This window comes from Dysidea avara, chromosome 4 (assembly GCF_963678975.1).
Source record: "Dysidea avara chromosome 4, odDysAvar1.4, whole genome shotgun sequence".
NCBI lineage: Eukaryota > Metazoa > Porifera > Demospongiae > Dictyoceratida > Dysideidae > Dysidea > Dysidea avara.
Window position 1 is genome coordinate 10,589,530 of NC_089275.1, and position 12,389 is coordinate 10,601,918.

Consider the following 12,389-nt stretch of genomic DNA (forward strand, 5'->3'; position numbering starts at 1 on the left):
CTAATTGTGCAAGTTGGACTTATAGCCTTGAGGGCCTTTAGGTCATAGATGGTGGCAAAAGAATACTTTTGAATGTTGCCTGCTGGCAACACTTCACAAACAATTTTAATATTCTCATCCATCAAATTTCTGATCGAAGTTCTTCCTGAATGGTCCCAACAAGGGTATGCAATAGATGGTACTTCTCTAAGAATGGGAGCATAAAACACAAATCCCTTTATTTTCAAGCCAACAAACTTGATATGGCAATCGAAGTTTTGAAAAGTTGAGGGTGAGGCTAGTTTAACCAGTGCACAAAGAGAATTACCCGCAGAATCTGTACAATGTCCAACAAGCGACAAACGGTGACACTTGGCCTGTTTCTCAATTTCTAGCATCAATGCAAAAATGTGACTACCAGTGACCCCCTTTTTTGCTTCTGGGATGCACCCTATAATTATGTCATCTAATACCCCAGTTGTATCGCACAAGTTCAAACTGTATGCTTCTGCTGCATACTGGTTATTTTTCCTTACTGTCAAAATGTAGGTCTCTACTTGTTTGGGATCCTGCATAATGGGAAGCTGCGATTCTGTTGGATAGTACCGAACATCTGCAGGAAACTCTTCACCAACTAAGTACTGGTACCTGTACAATTCTACTATGCATATTACACGGGTACCATCCATGCTGTTTTGCAATGGTACCTTTCCTCTTTCTGAAGCTTTTTGTATAGCCCAACTGTTAATGCCAAGCATGTAATGTTCTTCATTAGAACTCTTGCTTCTAATTTTCTGTGTTTGTCGAACAGTTGGCAATCCAAGCAGTGGTGCCAATTCTTTGTATGTTTTTTGGCCGAGCTTGTTACTGTACAAAATTGCTAATGAGCGAGCTTGCTCATCTGCTCTCCAGATACATCCCTTTGCTTTCTTTTGCACCCAGTTGCTAAAAATGATGCATCAAAATCACTCAGCTGCTTATCAACAATCAGCTTTTGTAATTCTACTAAGAAAGGATAATTATGCTGACTGATTTTCATTCCATTTTGAATGCAACATTTTTTCCACTGTTGCCTGTAGCTTTGTGTTTTTCTCTTTATGCATTTTTGCTAGTTGAGTTTGATGGCTTAAGGCATTTTTCATATGGGGAGCAGAACAAAATTTGTGTACAACTACTCTCTTGGTGGCACGGAGGTCATTGCACCTGGGATTCCTCAATTGTTTAGATCTGTTAAACTTTCTTAACAAAGGTGAAGATTTGCCACACGTCAGTTCAAAGCAGTATGCACACATATACGGATGGTCCCCACTGGTACATGCAATACCGGTGCATTTTGTCGAGTAAATGGTGCCCGTGTATACTTCCTTTCTCCCCTGTTCCATTACCTTCACCTGTTTGTCTGGACATACTGTGTAATGAAATGGTCTATTAGCATACTGCTGTAATTTCTTACACTCATCAGGGTGGTTCTTTTTCCATGCCTTGTACTCTGTACAGCACATGCAGTGTATGGAAATGCTGATTTCTCCATCATGTACATGTGTTAACTGATTGTTGAATTTAGCATTTTCCCACGGTGTTTTAGCACTAGTGCATCCTCCACATCGGTCTCCATGAAGCTCTGCAAACTTTCTGTCATAGACCCCACAGCATTCAGCTATGCAAAGACACTCATAATGATTGCACTCTTGCATACTGAAACTACATACTTTCAATGGCATCACTCTCAAAATGTTTACTGCCAGCTGCTATTTCACCTATGTCAGCTGTTGTAGTATTGTTCTGAAAGTCTGTAAAAGCATATTTAGACTTGTAACTGCAAGTATGCAGAAATATTATTGTTTGGAGAGTAGCTGTAGTATCTGCTACAGTGGCATATATATAGCCAGCCCAAAGTGATGGGGGCAGACATAGCTAACATGCATATACATTATGTACCTATCAATGAATTGCCCCACTACCCCCCTCAGGCATACATGGAACTATAGTGGGGATTTGCCACAGCCGAATGTCAAAAGCCTCATAGTAGGGCAAACCTAGCATGTCAAATCCCCCACTATTGGCTGCATTTGTGTTACGGGGATTCAACATAGCATTGAAAGTTGCAGCAAAAAAGTCTTAGGTGCTTAATGAATGATTGTCATATGCCCCATCATGGGAAAACATTTTTGTGTCATTTCCTCTTGTAAAACCCCACCTATGTCCAGGGGCCAGGGTTGGTGGGCCAATACATAGATAGGTGCATTACAAATTAAGAAATGTGTAATAAGTTATCCAATATATAATATTGTAAGCCATGAGGTTGGAAGGTTTCTGATTAGGGGCATTTATTATACATATGTTCATGTTACGCAAAATGATATGTGCATAGTTATACTGTGAATGTAGTATTTACACCTATAAATAACCATGTAATATTATAATATAGTCAAGTACAAAAAAAAATCCTAATGTCACTTTGTTTTGCACCTTTGCCAGTGATGTCCCTTCTCTTCTGATGGTGAAAAGCAGCTTTCTTGATATGCTGATTGATGTGCTTCAACTGCACGCTACCCTTAAACTCGTCCCCACACCATTGATACTTCACAACTTTATCCACTTCATCAATGTATAGTGGTTGCTCTGATACTCCTTCCTCTTTTGTGGCTTTTTCTAGAATCTTTTCCAACTTCTCCATGTCCATTGGTGGCATCTGATTAAATTATTACATGTAAAACACTGTTGTATGCAAGTAAAATCATACCATTTCTGTCCCAGAATTTAGTTTTTTACTGGCTGGTGTAGAAGTAGTCTCCATGTTCTTTCTCTTTTTTTTTGCAGTGCTTTCTTCTTCGGCATTAGATAAGGAAGGCACTTCTTCCTCAATGTAGAAACATCTGTACGGTATGTCTGTTTCAATCATAAATGAAGACAGTGCTTCCTGCAAATCCAGAATCAGTACTGAATAGCTAGCGTGTACAACTCAATAGCTAGCTAGCAATTTATATGGCTATCTATGGGTATACTTCAAAGCAGGGCCTGGTTGCCAAGAGGGGAGAGGGCTGAGATAGAGCATTTTGCCTCTATGGTCCCCTGGCTGTGCAGCCCCGGGGGCCAAGCACCAAACTTGAGTGGACACTTCTTATCAACTTCTCAGGGGCAGATCCAGACTTTTAAAAAGGGGGTTTCCAATCTGGAATTGCAACTTCAGCCTAGCTGTAAGTCAAAGCCAAAAAAAAGGTCATCACCTGCTGACAATTGTTTCCCCTCATCATAGATACCCTCACCAACTATATGTCCTTATTTATAGCTAGATACATAGCTTACTACACTGCTCCTCTTAAGACTACTGTGGCTGCTCTATTAGAGTATCTCGAGTAAGAAAGGCTCTCTCAAAAGGGTGGTTCCATGGAACCCTTTGAACACCCCCTGGATCCGCCCCTGCCTCTCATATTGAGGTCCCACTTCCCACTTGTTTTTACTGCAGTGAACTGGCTATAATAATGAAATGTAGTTTACTATAGCTAGTAGCTATACACATAGGTATTGCAAAGCACTAGTACTATGTATGTGACAATATACCTTCAAATCTTTATCAGTATCAATGTTTATCATTCCCACGAATGAGTCACGGTAATGTAACTTCAGCGTAAGGTGTCTTGCTGCAATATCTGGAAAAAATTCCAAAAGCTCTTCCTTAACTTGAGCTAAAGTGTAGGAGTCGAGTGACCGAGTATAAAACCTCCAGACCTTCGCTACGCGTTTCTTATTCTGCTCATGCTTGTACGCAAGGGCAACTTTAATGCCTTCTTCCATCAGCCAAGGATCCATTAGATAATAGCACTAGTACTGTAGCAGCCCGAACGGTCACTGACAGGTTTCACCGCCGCAGCTGCAATTTTAGGCGCGCGCGCGCATATCCGTATTATTATTGTACATTTCTGTATACTCAACATTATAAGGAAAAAAAAGTGATTGTGGGTTTCTATATAGTGAGTGTCTTGTCCGTTGACCGGCAACCGAAATTGCTCGTTGTTCGTTGACTTGGCTGATGTCTTGGAGTTGACCTTTGACCTTCGACTTTGACCGCGGTCGCAGATCGCAGTGCAGTGTATATTGCAGTGACACCCCCTTGCTTTTCTTGATATAAGCACACACACGCACACACACATTGTGTCTGTATTAAAGATGGATTTTTCATGTGTTAGTCTGGTATAAGTTTTGTAGCGAGTTTATTCTTTTAATGAACTAACAAATATCAGTTTATACTCAAGTAAAATACACCCATAGATAATGACCATACTTACCAGTCTACCTTGGACTCTGGAGGATTCATAAAACTGGAGTACTGTCTGGTGACCTCTGCTTGTACGCAACGTGCCATGAACGAATCGTGATACGGAAGAGATGCATTTTTAAAAATGGGTTTCGTTACTTTCACATCGTTTGATGCGCTACGTAAAATTACGTAACAACACTGCGCTATAGGCGCTTTTATAAAATAATAATTATTAAGCACACTGACACGCTTTATCAAACCTCGATTCTGGGGAGAGGTGACAGCAGCCAGTGGCCTGTGATGACGTGCTACTAAGGGGTCTGCCAGGATAACAGAAGTGAGTTATGTATGCATGAGTATGTATCACATCACCACCAAGATCACCACTGTTTGCCTGGTTGTAATGTTTTATGCTACAATGCTATGAACAGAATTCTTAACATAGACATGGTGATAATTCCTTTAGTTCAGATATATTTCAACTTGCCTTGGTCAATTATAGTAGAGGGGCAAAGGCTTAGATTGTCCCTGCAGTGGTGTTGATGGTTTTGCAGTGTTGGTAGTTGAACTAGACCTACAGAATCCCCCCCCCCCTTACAAAAGTAAAATTTGACAAATTGGTTAATTTGTCCAATAAGCACTTCAAAAGTCAGTGTTTAGACCTGTTTTTTTTTGCTTTTCGTCAAATTTTATTTCGTCAAAGCTGATTAATAATATTGTGAATTCTTCAAATTTTTCTTTCGTCAGTACTTCCTGTTGTATCTAAAACTTTGTTAAATATCTGCATACCTAATCATCTGTGCAGCGCTGTCTGCCTTTCATTTGTGACAGTTAGCTATAGTGTGTGGGTCATGCCATTCTACAGGTGTATGTTATATATTACTCCACCATTACTGAAGCTCAAAGCGGCCACTGAAATCAATTTATTGTCATGCACAGTGCTGTATAGGTTGAGTAGCTGTATTGCTTGATTAAACACCTTAAATTAATTTTTAATATTTCATTGAATTAGTTAATACAGGAATATTGGCATTAAATTACATTTGCAATCTTTGCTGATAGTACAGTCTCATGCAAGGTTTTGTACCCTGCCCCATGTTGTGCGTGCAGATAACCTTTGTTATTTTATACAATTAGGCACAAGCAGCTGTTACTTCATAACATAAACACAATGGGCTGCTTATGTTGGGACTGGTGGGATACAGGGAATTTGAGGATTCACCCATTCACCATAGGGACCTGCAATATATTAGTACAGACTGTCCCAATATTAAGTAAACTCAAGAGGGTTATCATTTCTGCCATTTGTTATCCAGCGTGTGCAAGTTCAACCAGAGGCGTAGCTAAGGGGGGGCATTTGCCCCCCCATCACTAAATGATTTTTTTTTTAAACCTTCGTTACAAGTTTACCAGTATTAAACTGACACGCAAATGACTGTAAATTATGTACACTACTACGCGGTATCACCAGGGGCTGCTAGTGAATGCGCACACACAACATTCAACTCACTCGCGAATCCATCGAACGAAAATATTAGACACATACTTCTATATTTAGCCTAGATTACTCGTGTGACCAGTAGAACATTTTTGAATCTAAAAAGAGTGACCCGCTTCTCCACGGCAGGAGTCACAACTCACAAGTGACAAAGGAGACCAGATGACGCTATGAACCTACTGTCTACGAGGTGATAAAGTGTTAGCTAAATAAATGTACCAAGTTTATTTTATCGAGTCGATCACACTGGACCTTTGTACGTACGGCAGTGCAGTCTGTTTTTACTTAGTCAGTCAGGTGGATCAGTCAAGTTTACAAGTTCTGCTAGCAAGACAGGTGGGATTTCAAGCAATACATGGCATTTGAATTTCGCTGAGTGAAGTGAGTGAATACGTCATCCTGTCAGCAGTGTGCTAGGACTGCAGCACAGGCTGTGGCTAACGTAAAGTAACCTGTATTTGCACTAAAGTATTAGCTCTACCGGACTGTGGATGAATTTGTTGGAGTACAGTTGTGGCACGTGCGATGATGCTCGACAAATATAGCTACCTCGATTGGAAGCAGTCTGTACTGAAATGGTTACGTAGCTAGTTATTTAAGCTGTAATAATACAACACCGTATGTTGGCTAGCCCACCATTGGGTCATTAGCCTTTTTTGCAATTATGAATGATTTTTAGTGTTTCGTGGGGGCATGCCTGCCCCTCCATCACCTTCTGGCTAGCTACGCCCCTGAGTTCAACTCTTGCTCCTGATTAGATATAATTGAATCACTCCAGTCTAACAGTTAAATTTCAAGTACATTTACTGCAAAATGGTGTTACACTGCACACAATCAGTAGAGTCTGAGTTAAAAGACAAACCAAGTGAATCGCCTCAGTTGGTAGGCATCAAATCATCCTCCATAATCAGTAGCAAACAAATTAAGGTACAGCAACATGTGTGTGCCTTCAAATACCAACTATACTGTTACAGTATGTACTAAATTGAAATTGTTTACAAGAACTTTGTCCTGTACACTGTCATTGTAAGGCATACCCACAGAATGTGGACCATGTCAGCGTGTCCAAGTGTGAAGTAATTTAATTAGCTGGTCTGCACTATATTGAACAGCGACAATTCAGCACGTGCACTATTCTCTTTCCCTACATCAGGACCCTTTCCCCTTTCACTAAAGGCTTGAAACATGCTATTACTATGTAAAGCTGCTCCTGTACAACTGTAACTACTCTATTTATTAGACTGAAATGTTGTTTAAAAATCCACTGCTTTCGTATCATGTACAGCAGTATCATGTACAGCACAGCGTGTTTTGCACTGCTAGGGACATTAAGTACGTATAGGCTTCAGATGAAGTGATCCAATTCATGTATGGTAACCCAGGGGTTTAAATCAAAGGTAAAGTGCAGTTGTGATTCTGTGTACAGTGAATATGTATGGGGTTTGTTGGAGAGTCAACTACGGAAAGGTTATGAATAATACTTAATGGTGAAATCGTACTTAGAAAATGTACAAGTAATGTCCCCTCTGTTGGAGAAGCGACAAGTTCCTGGTGATAACAATCTGACTGAGTGTACAAATGATAATTGTGAAGTTGTAGATAATGACACTCTTGAACTGTCTACACGTGCATGAACATTATTGTTAGTGTCTCTATTGATTATGCATTCCCCCTCCCCCCACTGGATGCATCAATAATTACAGACTGTCCAGTATAATAAATAAAGACATAATGGTTTGGTTCCAAATTCAGAAAAGAAGACCAAATGGTGTGTTCCTAGTACATATAAAACAGTGAAATTGTCAGACCACATAGGACATTTGAAATAAAAGCTTCAGGGTGTTTTAGCAGGTCAAGCATTACCACGAATAAGCCACATTCCATTCATAAATTATTAGGGCTACCATCTGAATGTAATAGAGGTAACATACTGTACATGTTCTGTTACAGAAAGAAGTTACGATAATATTGGATCTACTATAAAGATGTGATAACAAAGGGTTAGTTATTTGTAAATAAAAAGATGTGATATTTAAACAACAATAATATGATCAGTTACAGCATGTATATAAAACTTGGAACAAAAAGTTATTGAGCGATGTACCACAGTGTAGCATCACACTATTGCAAATGCTGCAGCTCTTCAGCAAAAAAAGTCACCCTTGATGATAGAGTTCTATGTACAATATGAGGAGATACTGGCCAATTTCACCTGCTGTGCGAGTAGTCATGACTGACCCGCAATTAGACGATGACATCATTGCTACCTGCATTAACAAAAACAAACAAAACAATTACTATTGTATTTCATTTTACAGAGTATGTCTAAAAAAAACTTTGCAAAAAATGACATTTGTATTAGGAGAACGGCAGAATTCTACATGGAAAGTCACTACTGTCATCAAAATGAAGAAGTGAACACATACATAGCTACAGAAAGAAACTCAGTCATTACTGATGACATTACTGATGTGCGTAACATGCGTATGTGGGTAAAACCCAGTGGGTTTTTCCCTGAATCATATTGGTGCTGGATGGCTCAAAATTTTTACGTTTTGATTTCTTGCTGCTAGCCCTCACTCTCCATTGTTGTATTTAGTCTTTCATTATATTCTATTCACTTATGAATGTAAGTTTTCAGGTAGTCGTGCTCCTGGACTTACATATGGTTATTGTCTTGTATCTATGGTTACTAAGTATGTTGTTGGTTGTATGGTAACAATGATAGCCTACTACAGTTGCTAGTGGTGCAAAACCCAGATGTTATAGATTACAATGGGTAGGGACCCGCCGATTATGCTCATAATTTTACCTATTATGCTATGCTGCACTGCTCAAAAATTTACCTATTATGCTTAAATATATGCTCAATACTTACCCATTATGCTCAAATTATGCCCAATTATTTATGCTTCAGTTCCCATGCTCTAGTAATAATTTCCAATTCATGGATAAATAATAAGTGGCTGAAGCACAAACTTGTCAATGCATATCACAGAAAAGATCGATATACTCTAATAGAACAGTCAGTTATATGATTGTTCTATTAGAGTTACTGACTGTTCTATTAGAGTATATCGATCTTTTTGTGATAGCTATTTTGATAAGTAAGAATTCATACTATTACACAAATATTCTACCTATTATGCTAGCATTATGCTCAATGCTTTCAGACACCTATTATGCTCATAATTATGCCAGCATAATCGGCGGGTCCCTAACAATGGGAAAACAGGGTGTGGGTTATTTGGAGTATGGTGGAGGGGGTTAGACTGTGACTTCAGAATCAACTGTTTAATTGTAGTGCTAGGCTTATAAAACAAAACACTAGGGGTATCACGTATCACTTACTAAGTCAATCTCAATCTGTGATTGTGGTCAAACTCACAGTCAACAGTCAAGACTACAAAATATCACTACAGTGGAAGATGGGAAGAAGTGTTAAAACTCAGAGTTACCTATAAATAAATATTAAAACTTACGAGATAGAAAAACTTCTGTAATAATTTCACTGTGATTTCAATGATGTATCTTTCACAGTTGTAGATCAGAGGGGTAAGACAAGATCACGTGCACTACAAAGCACTAACAAAAATATTTTATTAAACCGTAGTCATACTACCTGTTGAAAGTAATAGATCATGCAACAACGATTGTATTGTAATCATTGATGCCTACTGTTACTGTTGACATGAAAGTCATGAGACAAAGTGGCAGTAAAGAGGGATTTCTAGGGGTCTGGGCATACTCCCAAGAATTTTGAAACATAAGTGTGCCAAGATTGAACCTGGAAATGATTTTAGAGAATGAGTGAGATCTGGAAATAATTAGCAAGCTGAAGGGACAAAATAACTATGTATATAATTATGTGCGTGAAAGCATTGATTTGATGAATGTGTTGATTTTCAGTTTATAGTGAACTGTAAGAAAGAAATTAAAACTAGTAAGGTAATTTTTTATCAGAGTAGTAGACCATGAAATAGAAAATTTTTGAAAATGGCTATCTCAAGATGTATCTTTAGACTTTTAGTCAAATCCCTGTGGTAAATTGTAAAAGAGTTAAGAGGTAAGAGGTAAGAGTATACTTTCCTGTAGTAAACCTGGCTATTTTGTCTAAATTTTAGAACTACCCCAATCACCATTTACAACTAGTTTTTTGGCCACGACTAGCCCCCCTTTTTAGCCCTTGCCATAACAGCAGCATCTTTCCAATCATGAATCACACCATTGCAAGCAACAAACTAAATAGAGCAAAATATGTATCAAACCCCTTCCTCTACTTTTTGTACAGGGTCTATTCAGTTCACATGAAATACTTTAAGTACTTGTGCAACATTATTACGCATTCACGTGGTCTTGTCCTACTCCCCTGGTTATATAGATAGGATGTATTAAGAAATTTTAAAGCACAGGACTGGTGTGTTTGGTAAATGGATATAATAAACCTAAATAGTTTCAACACTTAAAGTAACAATGAAGGTGTAAGGATTTATATCTAGCTGGCTCACATGGCCCAGACAGCAGCTTTCTTGGTTTACTATAGCTAGTTATACTAACTTTTTAAAATGCTAAATGGCCACAGTGGATGTGGCCAGGGATGAAAACCTAACAATTAAGCCTAAAACAGCAGACAAAATTTCAGGAAGATGCATTCAAGTCAGGTCAAAAGCTGTAAGCCAAAGGCTAAGGTAAATTTTGTCTTTGACGCAGATCATCCAATAGTGAGTGCTTGTGTGACACCCCAGTGAAACAAACGTACACTAGGTCCCTATTAAAAGATGGTCACCAGTAGGTTGAAATATCCCTGAAGTAAATTATCACCATGCTTGTGCTAAGAATTCTGTTCATAGCATTTTTAAAACAGTACACTCAAGGATAATGGAAGGTAATAGAGGTGATGTGATACATAATGCATACATACCTCTGTTATCCTGGCAGACCAATTAGTCGCACATCATCTTCAGTCATCACAAGACTGGCTGCTGTCACCTATTGAGTTTGACGTGTCTCAGTGCTTTATCAATGTGCCTATAATGTAGTGTTGTTACATAATGGTATGTAGAGGTGCATCAAACAATGTGAAAGTAACAAAAACTGTTTCAGAAATTGTAAGATTATGTGAGTTTCAGACCCTTGGGAAAGAGGCTACAGTATTATCCATTAGCTACAGTTATGCTATTCCTCTAGTAAAGAATACTTCAACTACGAACACTGCTGCAAAACCATCAACACTGTGCAACTGCATGGGACAATCTGAGCCTCTGCCCTTACTATAATTGACCAAGGCAGGTTGAAATATATCTGGAGTGAAGGAAATTGTTACCATGTCTGTGTTAAGAGTTCTGTTCATAGCATTAATAGCGGTATTGCAGCATAAAACATCAAGTTACAACCAGGCATATTAAAGTGATCTTGGTGGTGATGTGATACATACTGCTGCATACGTTACTTACCTCTGTTATTCTGGCAGACCCCTTAGTCACAGAACACTAGCTGGCTGCTGTTACCTCTCCCCATTAGATTCTATGTATCTGGTTTGATAAAGCGTGTCCTCAGTCAGTGCTTAATAATTATTTTATTAAAGCGCCTCTAACGCAATGTTGTTACGTAATTTTACGTGGAGCATCAAACGATGTGAAAGTAACGAAACCCTTTTAAAAATACGGAATTATACTAATTAGTTTTGGGGCGCGCGAATCTCTGTGCTTAACGAGATCGAAAAAAAAATTCACCCTGTCGGGCCGAAGCGACGTCGAACAGTAAAAAAATCAAGTCCGTAGCCTTACCCGTTATCGAGTTACGCTGGCATCAGTCAGTTACTTACTTACTTACTTAGTCAGGGTCATGCAGATGTTGACTTAAAACTACAAAAAATCCCATGTGTTACACATGGGATTGATTTAAGTAAGTGTTCCCATGTGTTACACATGGGATTCTTTTAAGTAAACCATACCATGTGTAATACATGGGATTGATTTAAGTCAAATGCTTTACACTTAAAAGACACCTTATATTTTAGATAGTTTCTATAATTATATGGGAGCATTTTAAGTCAAATACTAGATTTATATTTACTGAATTATATATGTATTTAGACTTACTTACAAACAATATTTCTAATTAGGAGTGTGTGATAATGAAAAAAACCACAAATACTGTCATAGAGTACTTTTATAATCACGGTTTTGTGTAATTTTAAGGATAGTGTCTCTTGGAAAATTCATTAGCTTTATCATGATAATGTCAGTCATCATGATAATTACATTTAACTTTTATTATCATACAACCCTAGTTATTTGGAATAAATCTTATATATGCTCCGCCTTGTTTTCTATACTCACACCTTCAGTGGTACTAGTTATCCTGAGCTTTTCATGCAGACACAGAGGTAACTAATGTAATTGTATAAGTTGATTGCAGGGAAGATCTCAGGACCCTGAAAACTGCTCATCATCATCACATTGAAACCCAAGTTGTGTCTTTTCACAAGCCCTACAGTTACAGTGGAACCTCTCTTATCCAGGCGATCTGGTACCTACCACCATCTGTATCTTAGAAATGTTTGTAACTAAGAAATGCATGTTGATATGCTGAAGTAATCGACTTAAAAATACAAGTAATACCATTAGTTAGTGCTGTGCAGTCAGTGGGTAA

General features: G+C 38.5%; 2 long non-coding RNA genes across 4 annotated transcripts; one reads left to right on the top strand and one right to left on the bottom strand.

Annotated features, from left to right (window-relative positions):
• Positions 1 to 4,376: 4,376 nt before the first annotated feature.
• On the top strand, positions 4,377 to 8,440 carry LOC136253427 (uncharacterized). The gene is made up of 3 exons (XR_010700130.1): positions 4,377 to 4,574; positions 7,686 to 7,735; positions 7,791 to 8,440. It is a non-coding gene; the product is annotated as an uncharacterized lncRNA (long non-coding RNA).
• LOC136253426 (uncharacterized) lies at positions 7,748 to 11,317 on the bottom strand. Of its 3 annotated transcripts, none has more exons than XR_010700127.1 (3): positions 11,189 to 11,317; positions 10,657 to 10,763; positions 7,748 to 8,002 (listed from the first exon to the last, which is right to left on the bottom strand). It is a non-coding gene; the product is annotated as an uncharacterized lncRNA (long non-coding RNA). The 3 variants fall into 3 exon arrangements; XR_010700129.1 differs by lacking the exon at positions 7,748 to 8,002 and adding an exon at positions 9,034 to 9,151; XR_010700128.1 differs by lacking the exon at positions 7,748 to 8,002 and adding an exon at positions 9,267 to 9,320.
• Positions 11,318 to 12,389: the final 1,072 nt, after the last annotated feature.